Raw genomic sequence first — 16,981 nt, 5'->3', positions numbered from 1 at the left:
CGCGACGTCATAGGCGCCGCGACACGTACGGACGCTCAGCGTCCGATACGTAAACATGGCGGCGCCCATGTGGAAGGGGCGCCGCCATGTTGTACGTATTCTATACGTACTAGGGTTAGGGGGGTGCGGAAGCACCGCCCCTTCCTAACCCTAGTACGTATAGAAGACGTACTTTATGGCGGTCTGTATCCCGCCATTATCTTCTCACACACAAGCATAGTTTGCCTTAACTATGTTATGCCATTTTTTCACCTCTCTTGGGGAAATGCTATAATTGTAATCCAAAGTAACCGAGAAGGACAAAGTCTTAGAAATCTTAACAATCCAATATGTATCTTTGCTCTATAGCTAGGATTTTGGGTTATGTAGTCTTAAGAGTGGAAAGTCTTTTATAAAGTAATCCCTGGGTAAGGACTGTGACATCTATGCTTTTTGCCAATGTTGAAAATGGAGTGTTAGCAATTGGAGCCAAACTACTGAATGTATCTTCCAACTATATTTCGTGTTATAGGCCTCCAAATAGACTCTATAGCAACTCTCTCATAGCATTTACTTGGTAAGACTGTTCCCCAGTTCCGCAATTTTTCCGCCAAGCAGGCGATGGAAGAGCCAATGTAGAGCAAGACACTGAGGGGACGGACGGGTGGGATTTGTATGTATTTGCAGATGAGTACTTGAAGAAATACCGTTACAGGTAAGCAACCTGTCCTTCTTCTTCGTGGTCTCTGCGAATCATACAAATGGGTTTAGACTGACAAGCTAAGGTAGCGGCGGAGGGAGTGTCCTGAAACCAAAGCTATGGTGAACCAAAGGTAATTTTATTGAACAATAAAACCCTTGAACCATAAAGACGAGTCAGTCTTTTTGTGCACAACCCCTCAACAGCAATGACATTGCAGAACCTAAGAAGGGGACATAAGGTCATGCAAGACCAGTCCCATGGCCATTTGTGCAAACCAACATTCCACCTGAATGAGACTTGAACATTCAACCAGAATGTTAAAAAACAGTGCATAGTAAACATAACTTGTCACAAACACATCAGCGGCGCACTCAATGCAACCCTGAAACCAACACAGCCCTCCCGAAAGCTGCGTCTCGGATGGCTCTGGTGTCCAGCCTGTAGTGCTTTATAAAAGTCAATGGCTGGGACCAGACAGCAGCCTTACAGACATCCTCCAAGGGAATGCCCGACAGGAATGCAGAGGATGCTGACATTGCCCTTGTGGAATGAGACCGAACCCTGCCAGGGAGAGGTTTGCCCAACAGTTCGTAGCAGAGGTGGATGGTACCAGCCACCCATTTGGAAAACCTCTGTGCAGACACGGGCAACCCCTTCTTTGGCTCCGAGTAGCACTGGAAGAGCCTCTCGGACCGGCTGGAGGCAGCAGTTCTGTCCAGGTAAAACGCCAGCGCTCTCCTGACATCAAGAGAGTGCAGGCTTTGCTCTGCATCCGAAGTCGGATTGGAAGCGAGGGTAGGCAACACAATGTCCTGGCACATATGGAAAGCAGACACAACCTTAGGCAAAAAAGTAATGTCTGTCCAGAGGACCACCTTGTCCTTGTGAAACCTCAGGAAGGGCTGGTCCCTCCGCAAGGCACAGTGTTCGCCCGCATGGCGGGCAGAGGTGATGGCCACAAGAAAGGCGGTTTTCCAAGTCAATAGTCTCAAGTCCGCTGTGGCCATCGGCTCAAAGGGCTTAGATTGGAGAGCGGACAGTACCGCTTCCAAGCTCCAAGCAGGTGCTGGTACCAACACAGGAGGATGCAAATTGGCACATCCCTTAAGGAACCCCTTCACCAAGGGATCCCTGAAAAAGGAAGGCCTCCCCCGAATTGGTACTTGGAGCAAATGGCAGACAAATAGCACTTGATGGATGCGAGGCATAACCCCTCATCAAAAAGTGCCATCAAAAACTCCAGCACCACTGGAGTGGAGACTTGAGTAGGAGACAAGCCCTTCTGGTCAAGGAAGAGGCTAAACCTCCTCCACTTCAGGGCATAGGACCGCTGGGTGGAAGGTTTCCTTGCAGCCAGAATCACCGTCCTCACCGCATCCGGCAGGGGGGCTAGGGCTGTATCCTCCAGGCCACCAGTGGCAGGCTCTCGATGTCCGGGTGGAGAACTCGTCCATCCTGGATCGACAGCAGGTCCAGGCGGAAGTCGAGGTGCATGAAGCATCTCCTGGAGAGGTGGAGAAGGGATGCGAACCAAGGCTGTCTCGGCCACCACGGGGTGATCAGGATGGCATGCGACCGGTCCGTTGTCATTTTGGACACCACCCTGATGATGAGAGGGAAGGGAGGAAAGGCGTAGAGCAGCTCTCCCGTCCAAAGGAAGGCGAACGCGTCTCCGAGGGATCCATCCATTCGCTTCCTGGAGCAGAACTGGGGACAGTGGCTGTTCCATGTGGTCGCGAAGAGGTCGATCCGCGGGGTTCCCCACCGCTCGAACAGGTCGCAGACTGTCTCGGGATGGAGCCTCCATTCGTGGCACACCGACGGAGATCTGCTGAGGCGATCCGCCAATTCATTGTCCTCTCCGGGAAGGTGAATAGCCTGGAGGAGAACTTGTCTCTGGATGCACCAGTCCCAGATGCAGAGAGTGAGGTCAAGCAGAGTCTTGGATCTGGTGCCTCCCTGTTTGTTGATGTAATACATCACAGTGGTGTTGTCCGTCCTTAGGAGGACCACCTCGCCTGCGATGGCAGCTTCGAAAGCCCTCAGCGACTTCTCGACAGCCAGCATCTCCAGGGCACTGATGTGGAGAAGCTTGTCTTGGGAGGACCATTTGTCCATGACGACCAAGTCGAGGAAGTGGGCGCCCCAGCCCTCCAGGGAAGCATCTGTTGTCAGAGTCAGTTGGGGCTGAGGCTGATGGAAGGGCATCCCGGTGCACATGTTGCGACAGTCCAGCCACCATCTCAGGGAAGCGGCTACCGGTCTTGGTACCGTGAGCCACTTGGACGGGGGGTCCTCCATCGGGGAGAAGACCGAGAGGAACCAGGACTGAAGAGGTCGAAGGCGAAGCCTTGCCCACGGCGTGACAAACGTTGTCGAAGCCATGTGGCCCAGGGCGACCTGGACGTCCCTGGCCCTCACCCTTCTGTGTGAGATGCAAGGCCTGAGCGATGCTGTCAGCGCCTGGAAACGGTCTGGAGGGAGAAAGGCGGAGCATCTTTCGGAGTCGAGCATGGCCCCGATGAACTTGGCCTGTCTGGTCGGTGTGAAGTGGGACTTTTCCCGGTTGACGACCAGTCCAAGGGAGTCGAAAAGGTGCAAGGCGAATGAGACTGCCTCCTGCAGCTCTCGCTGGGATTCGGCAGCAAACAGCCAGTTGTCCAGGTACGGGAAGACTATGAAGCCTTTCTGATGAAGGTATGCCACTACCGGTGCCATGCACTTTGTGAAGACCCTCGGTGCCGTGGCAAGGCCGAAAGGAAGCACGTTGTAGTGGTACGTGGTGGAGCCGACGGTGAAGGCGAGGAATCTCCGGTAGGACTCCCGAATCCCGATGTGGAAGTAGGCATCCTTCAGGTCGACGGTTGCGAACCACATGCCCTGGTGGAGCAGAGGCAGAATGGAAGCCAAGGTTACCATTCGAAAGCGACGGTATTCCAGGAACAAGTTTAATTGTCTCAAGTCTAGGATGGGCCTGATGCCCCCATCCGCCTTCGGTACCATAAAGTACCTGGAGAAAAAGGCCCTGGAGCATTGTTCCGGCGGCAAGGGGGAAATTGCCCCCTTTTCCAGCAAAGTGCGCACTTCGTCAAGAAGGGTGTCTGAGGGGAGGGTGGACAAGAAGGCTCCGGTTGGAGGGAGCTCTTGGAACTCGAGGGCATAACCCCTACAGACGATGTTAAGGAGCCACGAGTCCGATGTTATAGAGGCCCAGGTGTTAGCAAAGGGCCTTAGAATGTCCAAAAAGAAGAAGGGAGAAGGGGAGACGAAGCGCGCTGCGTCCCTTCAGGCTCTCTTCTTCCCCTGGTCGGTATCCTGCCGGCGAGCCTTGCGGTACCGAGGCGGGAAATTACGACGGCCAGAGGAGGAGGAAGACTGTGAGGGGTAGTGGCGTCTCTGGGAGCCCTGCTGCTGAGATTGCCGGTCCTGTGGGAAGGTCCCCTGGGACTGACCTTGCGGTGGCCACGGACGGTGCCTCTTTCTGAAGGGCGAGATGGAAGCCGATGACATCCCGTGCTTCTTCGCCACCGCCTTCATTCTGAACTTGCGGTTCAGACGCTCGTCGGTGTCGGCGTGGAAAAGGCCGCTACTGTCCAGAGGCATGTCCTTGATGGCTGATTTGACGTTGGCGTTGAGGTCCGACCCCCTCAGCCACGCATGTCGGCGCAGAGCCATCGATGCCGCCATGGCTCGTCCCGCACAGTCAGCCACGTTTCTGGAGGCGGTGATGAGCCAGCTCCCGATCAAGTGGGCCTCATCGCGGATCTCAACCAAGTGACGTTGGACCTCGTCTGGGACGTCGGGGGCGATTGGCGAGATCCCCTCCATCAAGGCCTGGATGTAGGCCCCCATACAGGCGTTGTAATTTATGGCCTTGACGATGAGGGCAGTCGATGAATAGGCCTTCTTAGCCAGGCCATCGATCTTTTTGGCCTCCCGGTCCGCTGGGGAAGTCGCTTGCTACGGCATGAAGGTCTGCTGAGCCCCCTCCACAATCGCCGAGTTCTGCTTGGGGTGGTCGGTCAACCAAGAGCAACTTGGCGGGGAGATCCGGTACAGCGTCTCGATCTTCTGAGAGGACGCGGTGAGCAAAGCTGGCGCATCCCACGACCTCTGGACGATGGATTGCAGAGACGGCAACATTGGGATGCAGGGTGGCGTGGGGACTCGGCCAAGGACACGGCGCTCCACAGGGTTGCGAGCCTCCTCCTCAGGAGGGGAAAGCTCGATGTCCAGGGCTCGACACATCTTAATGATGTGCTCGCTGAACGAGCGCACATCATCAGTTGGGGACGAAGGCCTTGGATGATGCATCCCTTGAGGAGACGGCGGGTTGGAGGGGCCCTCGTCCTCATCCGACGGCATCCGCGATGGCAGCAAGGGCTCTTGGTCGGAGTCTGAGGTCAAGGGGATGTCCAGGACCCTGACTCGAGTTGAACAGCGAGCCGGAATCTGAGGGACCACAGGCTCTGGAGGAGGGTGATGAGGTGCCGACGTCGAAGCCACCGCATGCGAGGAGGCAGGTTTGTCTCCCTGGGAAGCCACCGGGCGCAGGTTCAGCCTGGTAAATTCCCTGAAGGCGGTCTCCTTTGGCACTGACATGTAGTACCTCTGGGTCTCGGTGTCAAAGAACATGTCAGTGTCCAGCTCCCGTGGCTCATCCATGTCAGTGTCCGGTTCCATTGGTTCATCCACCTCTGAATGGAGGGAAGGAGGAGACAACACTCTCCGAGGGGAGGCAGGCGCATCATCGTCGACGCGAGTGAAGTCTTCCACCGCCGGTAGCGGCGTGGCCAGCAAGGCGGCAGCATGCGCTGAGGCGGAGTCATCCGGGCGCGAACGGGCTGGAGCCGAGGCCTTCTTTGAAGGGGAGCGTTGCTTATGCGAAGCGTGCTCCTTCGCCTTGGGCGGGCGCTCCGACCCGGTGTGGTCCTTGGTGGATTTGGACCTCTTGGGTGCGGATCCTTCAGCCGTCTCCTTGTGGTGCCTCTTTTTGGAGGGTCGCGGCGTCTTGGCCTGATCTTCGGGAGGGAAGAAGGGGTTGTCCGGCAAGTCATGCAGAACGGCAGCTCCCTTGGAGTGGGGCTTGGTCGGCTTAGCCTTCTCCACCGGTGCGGCCTTCCCCGAAGACGATGCCCCCGTCTCGGACAGCTTGGAGGCGTGTCGAGATGCCTTCGACGACGCCTTGGAGGATGGAGGCGAAGCAAGCCGGACCTCCGCCTCCACGCGCTCCTTCGCGTGCGAGCCCTCCGGGGACGGCTTCCTCCCGGATCTCTCCTTGGGCTCAGAACCCTCAGTCCCCGAGGTTTTCTGGGGGCGCTTGGGGGGTTCGTCGGTGGCACTGGGTCTCAGGGGACCACGGGCCACATTGGAGGTGGTGGGAGACTGTGTCCCGGCTGGGACAGACACCACACTGGACGCAGTCAAAGGGACCGATGACGGGCGGGAGCCTCCGTCCTGAACCTTGCCCAGGGCAATAGCCAAAGTCAACCGGGACTCACGGTTTTTCCGGGCCTGGGATGACAGGGACTTGCAAAGCGGGCAAGCCCTGGCATCATGGTCCTTGCCCAAGCAAAGGAGGCAGGAGGAATGCGGATCTTGGACGGGCACCTTGCCCCCGCAAACATCGCACTTCTTGAATGGTGCGGGCATGATTCCGAAGTCGTCAAAGCCAGAGGAAAAACCAGAAACGAGGTCAACAGTCCGAAAGTCCGAAGTTACCAGGGGCGGGAGACAAAGAATGGTCAAAAGACGGTCTGAGGTCAAGTGAGAGTGATTCCAAACAAGCTAAAGAGCGAGCGAAGTTCCTTGAAGCAGGTAGCATGGCGGAAAAAAGGAACTGGGGAAAAGAGCGGGAAGGCAGGGGCCTTATAACGGGTAGGCGGAGTTACCGCCAAAAAGTTTCTATATGTTGCAAAGTTAACTTTGCCCAGTGATTCCAGTAGGTTCCGAGCAGCACTGCGCAGGCGCAGTGAAACCCATTTGTATGTATTCCCAGATGACCACTCGAAGAAATACCGTTACAGGTAAGCAACCTGTCCTTCTCAACAGTTGGTAAACTCCAACAGTAAGAGTAATATATTTATTTATTTAATAGACCAGTGAAAAGCTGATACAATTTTCTCTTAATATTAAGAAGTCCCACCTACAGCTTTCTCTATCAAACAGAAGTTCGTTGGTTGAGTTTGTTGGAAGAGTATTGCCACGTTTTGTTGTTCTTAAGGAAGAAATCGTTCAGTTCTTAGAGAATGGCTTGAAAAATTTCCCAGAGCTGCACAATGACATTTGGAATAATGAGCTGTATTTTCAATGCAACATCGCAGGTCATCTAAATTAATTGAATTGACATTTTCAAAAGAAAAAATAACTTATATCTCAAATTATTACTGCAGTAAAGGCTTGCAAAATGAAACTGAGGCTATTGAAAAGCCAACTGTCAAAAGGAGAAATGGGCCAGTTTACTACGTGTATGAAACATATTCCATTGTGTAAGTATGGCAGGGGGTTGGATTTGGTGGCCCTTGAGGTCTCTTTCCAACTCTATGATTATGTGAATAGTCATATTCTCCTGCAGCAGGGAGCAAAATTGCCATAACATGAAATAGGTGAGGGTTTACACCCCTAATCTTGAGCAACGGTGTGTGTGTGTGTGTGCATGTGTCAAACTTGTGGTCAGTTGTTTCTCCCTCTCTGTCCTGGTCCTGTCTGCTAGTTTTCTCCCTTTCAGATTAATCATTTATGTAATGCCTCAGGCTAAGCCAAGATGTTGTGCTGGTGGACATGAAGCTGGATGATAGATAAACTGAGAGGCCCTAGAGCAGGAAAAAAAAAGTCAGGGAACATACTATTCTCAGTTACTGCAATCTGGCTGGTGGCTTTAGTGGAACAAAGGTTGACCAAAGAGAAGAGTTGAGCATGATGGGACTTAATGGCTTTTTTTTTTCTTTTTTTGCATCCCTCTTTCCTTTGGTTGGTTGTGTATAAATAGCCCAAGAATGTCACCCGAGGACCTCGTCTCCATACAGACAGAGGCAGCCTTCTTGGCTGTTTTTTCTGAAATAGGATGTAATAGGATGGAAGCCACAGAAAGAGCAAAAGGGGGAAAGTCACTTAATAGCATGCCAGTTTTGGATCAGGGCAAATCAAAAATAAATTCCTTTTGCATGCAGATAGACGTGTTAAAACCAGGCAGCGTTTTAATCTAGGTGTCGGTGAAAAGTTCAGTTCAGTTCAGTTTATAAATAACAATTTGCCCTCATTCACAAATGTTTTCATAACTGGGATGGGAAAAAATGAGTCCGCTGTTTCAACTGCTTAACTCTTGAAATTTCAAGTCTGATTTGAATTCTTGTGTATCCAGCCATGTTACTGCTGTGGCTCCTAATCATTAACACTTATATGTCAGGCAAGTTATGCCATGTGGAAGAGAATTTTGTTTCTGTTCATTTTTTAAAAAAGAACCTACCCAATTTCCCACACTTCTCATATTCAGAAGAACTTGAGGTTTTAAAAAAAAATTCAAGACAAGAAAAGCAAAACAGCTGGATTTTTCCATTCTGACCCTAATCCTTTCTGGCAGGGGTGAGGGGTATGGAAAGCATCCAAAGTGGTCAAAGAATACATATTTGTTTTTTGAAATGTAGCCAGTACCTCTCAAGTCACTTGTTAAAGGATCACTGGCCCTGCTGGCTGGGTCTGGCAATTTGTAGTCTCAATAAAGTAATTGCATCAATATGTGTGCTGATCTAGTGCCCAATGGCTGCCTTTTCCCATGAAGAGTAGACAGGAGGAAGAGAGCAGTTGTCCCAGAATTAGAAGAACAGAGCCACTCCTTGTGCTTGTCATCTTCTTTAAAATACACATGAAGAGACAGGGCTGAGTCCCTCTCATCTTAAACAAGACATATGACAGCCTCCCTTCCTTATCCTATGAAGACTGGACAACAGAGGAACAGGTTAAGCTGTTTATTTTCTTAGCATTTTTTTGCTGGGAATCCATATGATGATGGGAAGGGGGTTGGGTGCATTTCCCTCACCACCGTGGGACCTGCAGCTTAGGGAGCTGTACTTTGAATTTTCAGACAGAGAACTCTAGGGCCTGATCAAACTACAAACCCCATGGGTGAGTCTATGGCCTCATTCCCACTACATAATAAACCGGTTTGCAAGTAGAGCTGAAGCGGTTTAAATGGCCTTTGTTTGCATTTGAACTGATTCACTGGCGCAGTTTGTGAAGCCCCCCCCCCCCAGCACTAATCCCATTTAAAGTGCTTCTTCTGGATTTGCTGAATTCCCCGCATCTTTTGCAGTGAATGGTTTCAGCACTAGTGTGAACAAGCTGCGGATCTGAATTGGTTCCCTGTGGCATAGTCAGTCCTTTGATGTGACTCCATGTTGAATCGGTTCCTTGATGAATGTGAACGTGAAGTGGATTAAATTGAAACGGGTAAGGTTCAATTGCTGCTTGAATAGTGTGAACATATATTCGGCACTAAATCGCTTCATTGATACAACTCAAAAACCAGTTTATTCTGTAGTGGAAATGAGGGCTCTGTCCTAGCTCAAGCATGGATTTTGTCTCCCCTTCTCATTCCTTTGAGCCACATGTGTGTCTCTTTTAATCCATCTCAGAATTGGAAATAGAAACCAGTTTAAAGGAGTGTATCCACTGTGGTCATATGTTGACAGTTTCAAATTATTTTTCCCCACATGGCAACTGGTGGAGGAGAAAGAAATGGTGGTGAGGATAGTTGTCTGGAACTTTCCATTGGTCTCACTGCATGGAGTATGCTACAACAGAGGGAAATGGAAGGCATGGGCAGTTGCCCTGCAGAAAGACCAGCTCCAGTGGGCTTCTCTCCCCAAACTATGATGAGAACTACTATGTAATATCTGGAACCGGTGCATGAGTGTGCTTATATTTTTCCTTCTCTCCTCATCCCTTTTTTCTTTTTCTGTAGTGTATTTTAGATGGCACTCCTTAGAAAATAATGGGCTGGGCTGCATATGACAGGCTTGAAAAATGAATTGGCACATTGAAAGCAGGGAGGAAAGGGAGGAGATAATGAAGCGTAGGGCCCTATTTCTACAGCCAGCCCTCCATAATCCCTGATTCTACATCCATGGATTCAATCATCTGTGGCTTGAAAATATTCCAACAATAGTAAAATCCAAAAAATAAACCTTGATTTTGCCATTTTATGTAAGGGACACCATTATACTATGTCATTGTATATAATGGGACTTCAACATCCATGAATTATGATATCCGTGAGGGATCCTAGAACCAAATCCCAGCCTGAACAAGGGCTGACTGTCTTATATGTGTATGTATATGGCTTCAAATCACTTGTTGACTTATGACAACCCCAAAAGTTTAATAGGTTAATACAAGGAATACTCGAAGATGGTTTTGCCAGTTCCTTCCTCTGAAATATATCAATTGACCTGATGCTGGTTAAATATTTTGTTTATATGTGTTTTGTTTTAATATTTTGTATAAAATTAGTATTATTTATTTACTTACTTACTGCACTTATATCCTGCCTTTCTCCCAAAATGGGATCCAAGGCAGTTTACAACAGTTTAAAAAACAATAAAAGCTAAAACACTGATTACAAAAGTTACAAGAGAATTAAATAACAGTATTATTTTGGTATTTTGTGGTTTTGAGTTGGCTAGGTCGTGTTTTGTAAATAATTTTATTTTGTCCAGTTGATGATCTTCGACTAGCTAATAAAGTTTGTAATTAGGATTATAATCCTGTGAGTAATTATTATAATTATTTAGTTAGCTATGTTAGCTGCTCTAGGAGTCATTTTTGGCTATAAAACTGCCATAAATGAGCAGATTCTTGTCCTTTGTGCCTCCAAAATGGTCCCTTTCCTCCCCTTTTACAGTTGTAACTATGGTCAACTTAATGGAGATTTTAAAAAGGGTCACAGTGCTGGAACATTGGTTTATCATAGCCATACATTCCCTATTCTAGCACAAGCTGAGAGTATGATAGTAAAAGGGATTTAACCGTGGTCTCATCTTGAACCAGTCAGCATTACTTGAGGACAGCAAGGCTAATTCTTTTAGTTAGGTTAACAAAAAATATCACATCCATCATGCTCTCTTTGTTGTATCAAGGTCAGAGTTCATAGTTTTAGCTAAATAATAGCTCCTCTGAGAGCTTTTTAGGAGCCAGGAGTTGTAAAATGGTCTCGGAGCAACAATTGTTTGAAAAGCCTGTCATCTCTGCACCTATTAAGTATCTCTTGAATAAACAGGAGTTCCGGACTTTCTTTTGAACAAAATATGACCATTGTATTTTTGGCTTCAGTTTATGCCACCCTGATCCAGCCCAGTGGTGACCTTCCCTCCCCCTGTTTAAAGTAACATTGGCCATTATTTTCCAGTATTCTAAGTGGAATGAAGTCACATCTGTGTGCAGCTCCTACAAGGTGTGAGAATATGCAGAGAATATAAGAATGTGTGCTAGCAAATAGCTAAGAAGGGGTGATGGTGGTGGTGCTAATCTTTATGCCTTCTGCAGTCAGTCCCAATATTAATCTGGGGGATGATACATACACATATACTAAAAACTCAGGTTATTTTTACAAGGTTGGATTAATATACTTTCATTTTTGTCCTTTTTTATAAACCTAGTCAATGAAAAGATGTGAGGCTGCTCCATAAAGGAACAAATATTAGCCTAAATCCTCTTATGACTCCTGACTAGAGTAAACTCATCGAATCACTAGTACTTACCTGTGTATTGACTCCTCATGCAATAATTGATTCAGTATGTCTACTTCAGTTGAGATTAACCGATTGGATTCTAGCCATTGTAGAGCACATGAGTATTAGAATCAGGATGAAGTTGCATTTTTAGTCCTGTGTAGGCTGGGCCAAGGATAACACTGTCTTTTGTATGGAGTGAATTTTTGTCAGGGAAGATGCAAGATAAGCTTTGACTCGGATTTGCATCAAGTCTAGGCCTGAGATGCTTCCAGCCATCAAAAACCATGCTATTCTCTCTCTTCTCTCTCCCCACCTTAAGCACAGTTTTACTTATGAGAAAACAAAATTACAACTGGTAGGAAACCACGAGAAGATTACAAATGGAAGATGACTAGGTTTGGAATTCCCCTTCCCAGGGAAATTCTGTGAACAAGCCTTATTTTTGTGAGTTGAGCTTGATTTGAAGAAGAACAACAAACAATACGCCTGGTTAAAGTTTACTACAATTTGCATCCATGCTTCTGAGTTGCAAGAATATCATCCATGCATGCTTTCAGTTTTGCCAATTGTGAATGGTGCAGAGTGGAAAAGATGCCATCAAAAAGTGACCAAATGGTGAACCTTTCTGAATTCTAGTTCCACGTCTGCAGCACTGGCCTGGCCTTCAGGGACATGGACACTGCCTGCGCAGATTGCAGGGGGTCAAGGGCCCTGAGGCTGGACTTTCATTGATGAGTGGAGATAAACCAGGCAATTTCACTGACCAGGCAGCAATCATTAACCCTGCTCTCCACAATGGCACTAATGTGTGGACAACACCATGTTTTGAAGGCGAAGCAATGCCAGTGTTTGTTATGTGTTCAGGACTTCCAGGAACACAAGAAGAACAAACTGCTCCAGTGATACATTGGCATCTGGGGGGAAGTTTGTTTTCCTCAGCAATGGAGGAAAGAATTGTTGGAATGAACACTAAAGAATGATCCTTTACTTTAAAAAACATGCAACAAGTAAAATACAAAATAATAACATACAAAATAATCATCAAATTTTGTTTTCCATTCCCATGTTAGTTCAGTTTGTATAAATCTTTGTCATTTAAATCTTCTTTTCTTCAATTCAAAAGTAATGTTTTTAACGATTCTCCTGTGTATAAAAGTCTAGCTTAATTTATTTTGATCACTTGAGCTCAATTCGTACAATTAGCACCTTGATAAATTTAACTTTACCTTCTTACAGTACAGTAGTATTGGAGCCCAATCCTGGGCCCCATTCCCATTGGCCCATTTAGCCTGGTTCGATCCGGGTTGATCCGGAAGGCTCCTCCCCGGATCTACCCAGTAGCGAGTGCCCACTAGTTTGCCCTCTTCGAAGCTGCCCGGGGTAATTTAACCCGTTAGAAAGTTCATATTTCCATGATCCGATTAAAGATGGAGTCTCTTACCCGATCATTTGCGAACCAGTTTGGTTTTTCCTCATGTTATGATCTGTCAATCAAGTGACGTAGGTGGTGGTGTAGGTGCTGACGTACCCGGAACTTCATCGGGAGCAATCCCGTTTGTTTTTTTATTTTGCTTTGGGTTGAAAGAATATGCGCATGTGTGCGTGCGTTCTTTTTTTCCGCATTCCATTCCATTCCGTTTCAGAAAATTCACCATCCCTTCCCCGGGCGCATTGCATTCACATATAATCCTCACCATTTCATTTTTTAAAAAATAATTTTTTTTGAAAGCATATGCGCATGTATGTGTTCTTTTTCCCGCCAGTTCTTTTTCCATTCCGTTTCAGAACATTCATCATCCCTTCCCCGGGCGCATTGCTTTTGCATATAATCCTCCCCATTTAACTTTTAAAAAAAATTTAGCGGCCCCAACTAGGCACATCTGTGCGCATAATCTCTCAAAGCAGCAGCTTAAAAAAAATTAAGTTCATTTGGGAAGCCGGCTACAGTGAAACAAAGAAATCGTGATGGAGAGCGAGGGGCGACTGTGGGTGCGCAGTTACCGGACGGAGAGAGGGAGAAGAGTGAAGTTCTACGGGCAAAACCCCAAGGGAAGATGCGGCCCCAACAAGGCACATCTGTGTGCATAATCTCTCAAAGATTTGTTAAGCTTAACAAAAAAAAATTATTTGGGAAGCCGGCTACAGCGACGCAGAGAAATCGTGATCGGAGAAGAGTGAAGTTCTACCGGCAAAACCCCATAGGACGATGCGGCCCCAGAGAGGCACTTCTGTGCGCATAATCTGTCAACGCAGCAGCTGTTAAAAAAAATTCCCAGGGGGAGTCGGGTATGGAGAGCAAGAGGAGAGGGTCGTGCCCACCTCGCGACCTGACCCTTCTCCTGCCATTGATCTGAACATGAACGGGAGAAGTCAGCTGCGGCTGTGCAAAATGGGGCTCGAGAGTGAGGGGGGACAGAGGGGCGGGTCGTTGCACTCAACTGCCCACCCACAACAACCTTTAGCCCTCCTCCTGCAATTGCCCCAATCACGACCGGGGCGAAGTTCATATTTCCACGAACCGGTTTTTCTCAAAAAAGACGGATTATATACCGATTTCCTTTAACCCGTGCTAGGGGGCATTTGCTGCGGAACGGATGTGCAAGCCTCGGATTCGCTTGTGGGAGATTCGGGGCAAATATGAACTTCACATGCAAGAATCGGTTTGAAAACCATTTTTTTCGTAGTCTGAATGGCCCCCTGTTCTACTTTATGTACATTTTATCTTTTTAATCTAGCAGTTAACATATCCATATTCATCATATCAACTAATTTCCAGATTCACTCTTCAACAGAAGGTATCTAGAATCAGTATTCTTTTGTGGTCCAAATTTATCCAATCCATTATCCATGTTAATGAGTTCACATAATAATATGTCCACAAATCAGGAAGATTACATCCACCATTTTTTTTCTTATCTATTCGTCTTCCATTTAATTCTGGGATTTTTACCTGCTCAAATAAATTTTGTCAAGTCTCTTTGCCATGTTTGGAATGGTTTTTCATTAATGATTACTGGTATATTTTGGAACAAAAAGTTCATCTTAGGAAGTACCGTCATCTTAATATCGTCTAACCTGCCAAACAAGGATAAGTTAATCTTTGACCATTTATTTAATTCAGCTTTGATTTCTTTTCATCGTTATTTTCATACAAATCTGCATGCCTTTTCGTTATCCAAATTCCTAAGCATCTAATTTTTTTCTCAGTTTTATATCCTGATTTGTTTTGTAACAATTCTTCTTCTTCTTTCATCATATTTTTGGCCAGAATCACAGTTTTATCTTTGTTCACTTTCACCCCTGAGACCTTTTCAAAGTCAGATAATATCATTTGTAATTTTCCAATAGAATCCATTGGTTCTTCTAGAGAAAAGACTATGCACAAAGGCTTTCAACTTGTAGTGTTGTCCTTTTAGCTGTATTCCCTTGATGTCTGTATCTTCTCTTATTTTATTACTTAAAGCTTTCATCTCTATGATAAACCAAAGTGGAGATATTCTGTATATCAATTTTTTTAATCCTTTCACCATTTATAATTAGTTGAGCTTTCTGGTCCCTGCAGATATTCCTAATCCGGTCACAAAAGTTTTGTCCAAGGTTCATTCTCTTAGTTGCATAGACCATAAAGCTCAATTTCAACTTGTCAAAAGCTTTTTCCGCAGTGACAAAGATCATGGCAGCTTTCTTTTTGCTATTTCTTTCATAATACAGTCGGCCCTCCATTTTCGCTGGAGATCCATTCCAGAATCTGCTCCAAAAATGGAGACTCACAAATATTCAAGCCCTATAGGCTTGAATGGGACACGTGCCTGAATTTTTTTTCAACCTATCTGCCAGTATGAATATAAAGATTTTATAGTGCCGGTACACACGGGCATTTTGTGGCATGGTGGTGGAGATTTTAGGGTTTGGGAGTGTGCAGCAACTGCATGCTCCATAACCCCAATACATACGGACCCTGCCATCATGGCAGCCTCCCATCCATATGGGGGCCGCCATGATGCCACCACCGCATACAGCGACCAGACGTCAGTGGCAGGAAGTGGCGTCATGGCAGCACCTCTTCCTGTTCCGGCGTCACAAAAAAGAAACCGCTCTAGGTGGCTCTTTTTTTTGCAGCCCGTCTGTGTTGCAGCATGGGGATGCTGCAGCACAGATATGGGGCAAAAACAGGCAGCATAGAGCCATCCGTCTGTACTGCCCCATAGTCAACATTTTAAAATGAGATAGGCCGATAGTTCACTACTTTTCTTTTGTCCTTCCCTTCTTTTGGTATTAATGTTATATTTGCCTCTTCTCACGATTTTGGAGGACCTTATTTAAGTATTTTATTTTGGCTTGAAATCTCTTAAAGAAATCCTTGGCCTTCTGTAGTGAATTTATCTTGAATCTCTTTTGTTGATATGTAAACGACACACCTTTTACTTTTAATGATCATGTAAAAGAAATTTCAGCAAGTGTTGCATGTTATCTGGCTGCCTGAAAAACAGTACCTGCTGAAATTCTCACTTCTACACAACTACAGGAGTCCTCATCCATTTGCAATCTGGCAATCCTGAGCAACATTTTTTTTCTATTTATAAAAATTAAAATAGGATTTAATGAAAATTAAAGTTCCTTTTGCTGATTTGAGTCTCAGAGCACTTCTTGTTATACAGTTACCCTACATGTTCTACAGATTAAAACCCAGCCCTTCAAAGAAGTAGACCCAAGGCAAGCAAACAATAAGACCAATAAGACCAAACAGATAAAATAAAAATATACACTATCCTAACTTGACCCATAGTTTTTCCTGATGGATTCCTATCCCCTTACATACAATTTTCTTCTTTTGCACTCGCTGGTGTATAGAGGCTGAGTAATACTTTATATTATTCAACTTTGCTTGGTGCTTAAACAGACCACTTTCATTTTGAAGAAAACATAGCTGCAAGGGCCCAACTAGAGCTGCATCCGCATTGCAGAAATAACTTGGTTTTACACCACTTTAACTGCCAAGGCTCAGTGCTACTGAATTCAGGGAATAGTAGTTTTGTGAGATATTTAACCTTCTCTGTTAGAAAGCTCTGGTGCCACAATAAACTACAATTACTAGAATTCCATAGCACTGAGCCATGACAGTTAAAGCAGTGTCAAACCAGATTATTTCTGCAGTCTGGATGCACCTTAGGACAGAAATACTTATAGAGTTTGACACTTCCAATTCTAAACTCCCTTTCTGAAAACAATATATTGCTTCAACACCACAACAATTAACACCAAGCACAGTGGGTCTTCAGTTTAGCTCCTCCACATGCTTTGGACTTTAGTCCCACAATCCTTGCCATAAACCAAGCTGGCAGGGGCATCTGGGAGTTGAAATCCAAAACACATCAAGGATTGAAGTCTAACAACCACTGGTCTAACAGATTAGTGTATTAGTTCATAGATGACAGGATGTGTATGCTAAACTAGCCTCTTTAAGGATTATTACCATTGTTAAAGTTATCTTTTCTGTATCCCATTTCACTTTGATCACACCCTCATAACCATTTAGCTGTGCATGTATACCTCAGGCTTGAATACACTGTAC

The sequence above is a fragment of the Sceloporus occidentalis genome, unplaced genomic scaffold (assembly GCF_023333645.1).
Source record: "Sceloporus occidentalis isolate IW3139 unplaced genomic scaffold, rSceOcc1.0.p SCAF_7, whole genome shotgun sequence".
Lineage (NCBI taxonomy): Eukaryota > Metazoa > Chordata > Lepidosauria > Squamata > Phrynosomatidae > Sceloporus > Sceloporus occidentalis.
Note: the sequence above shows the minus strand (reverse complement) of the source record.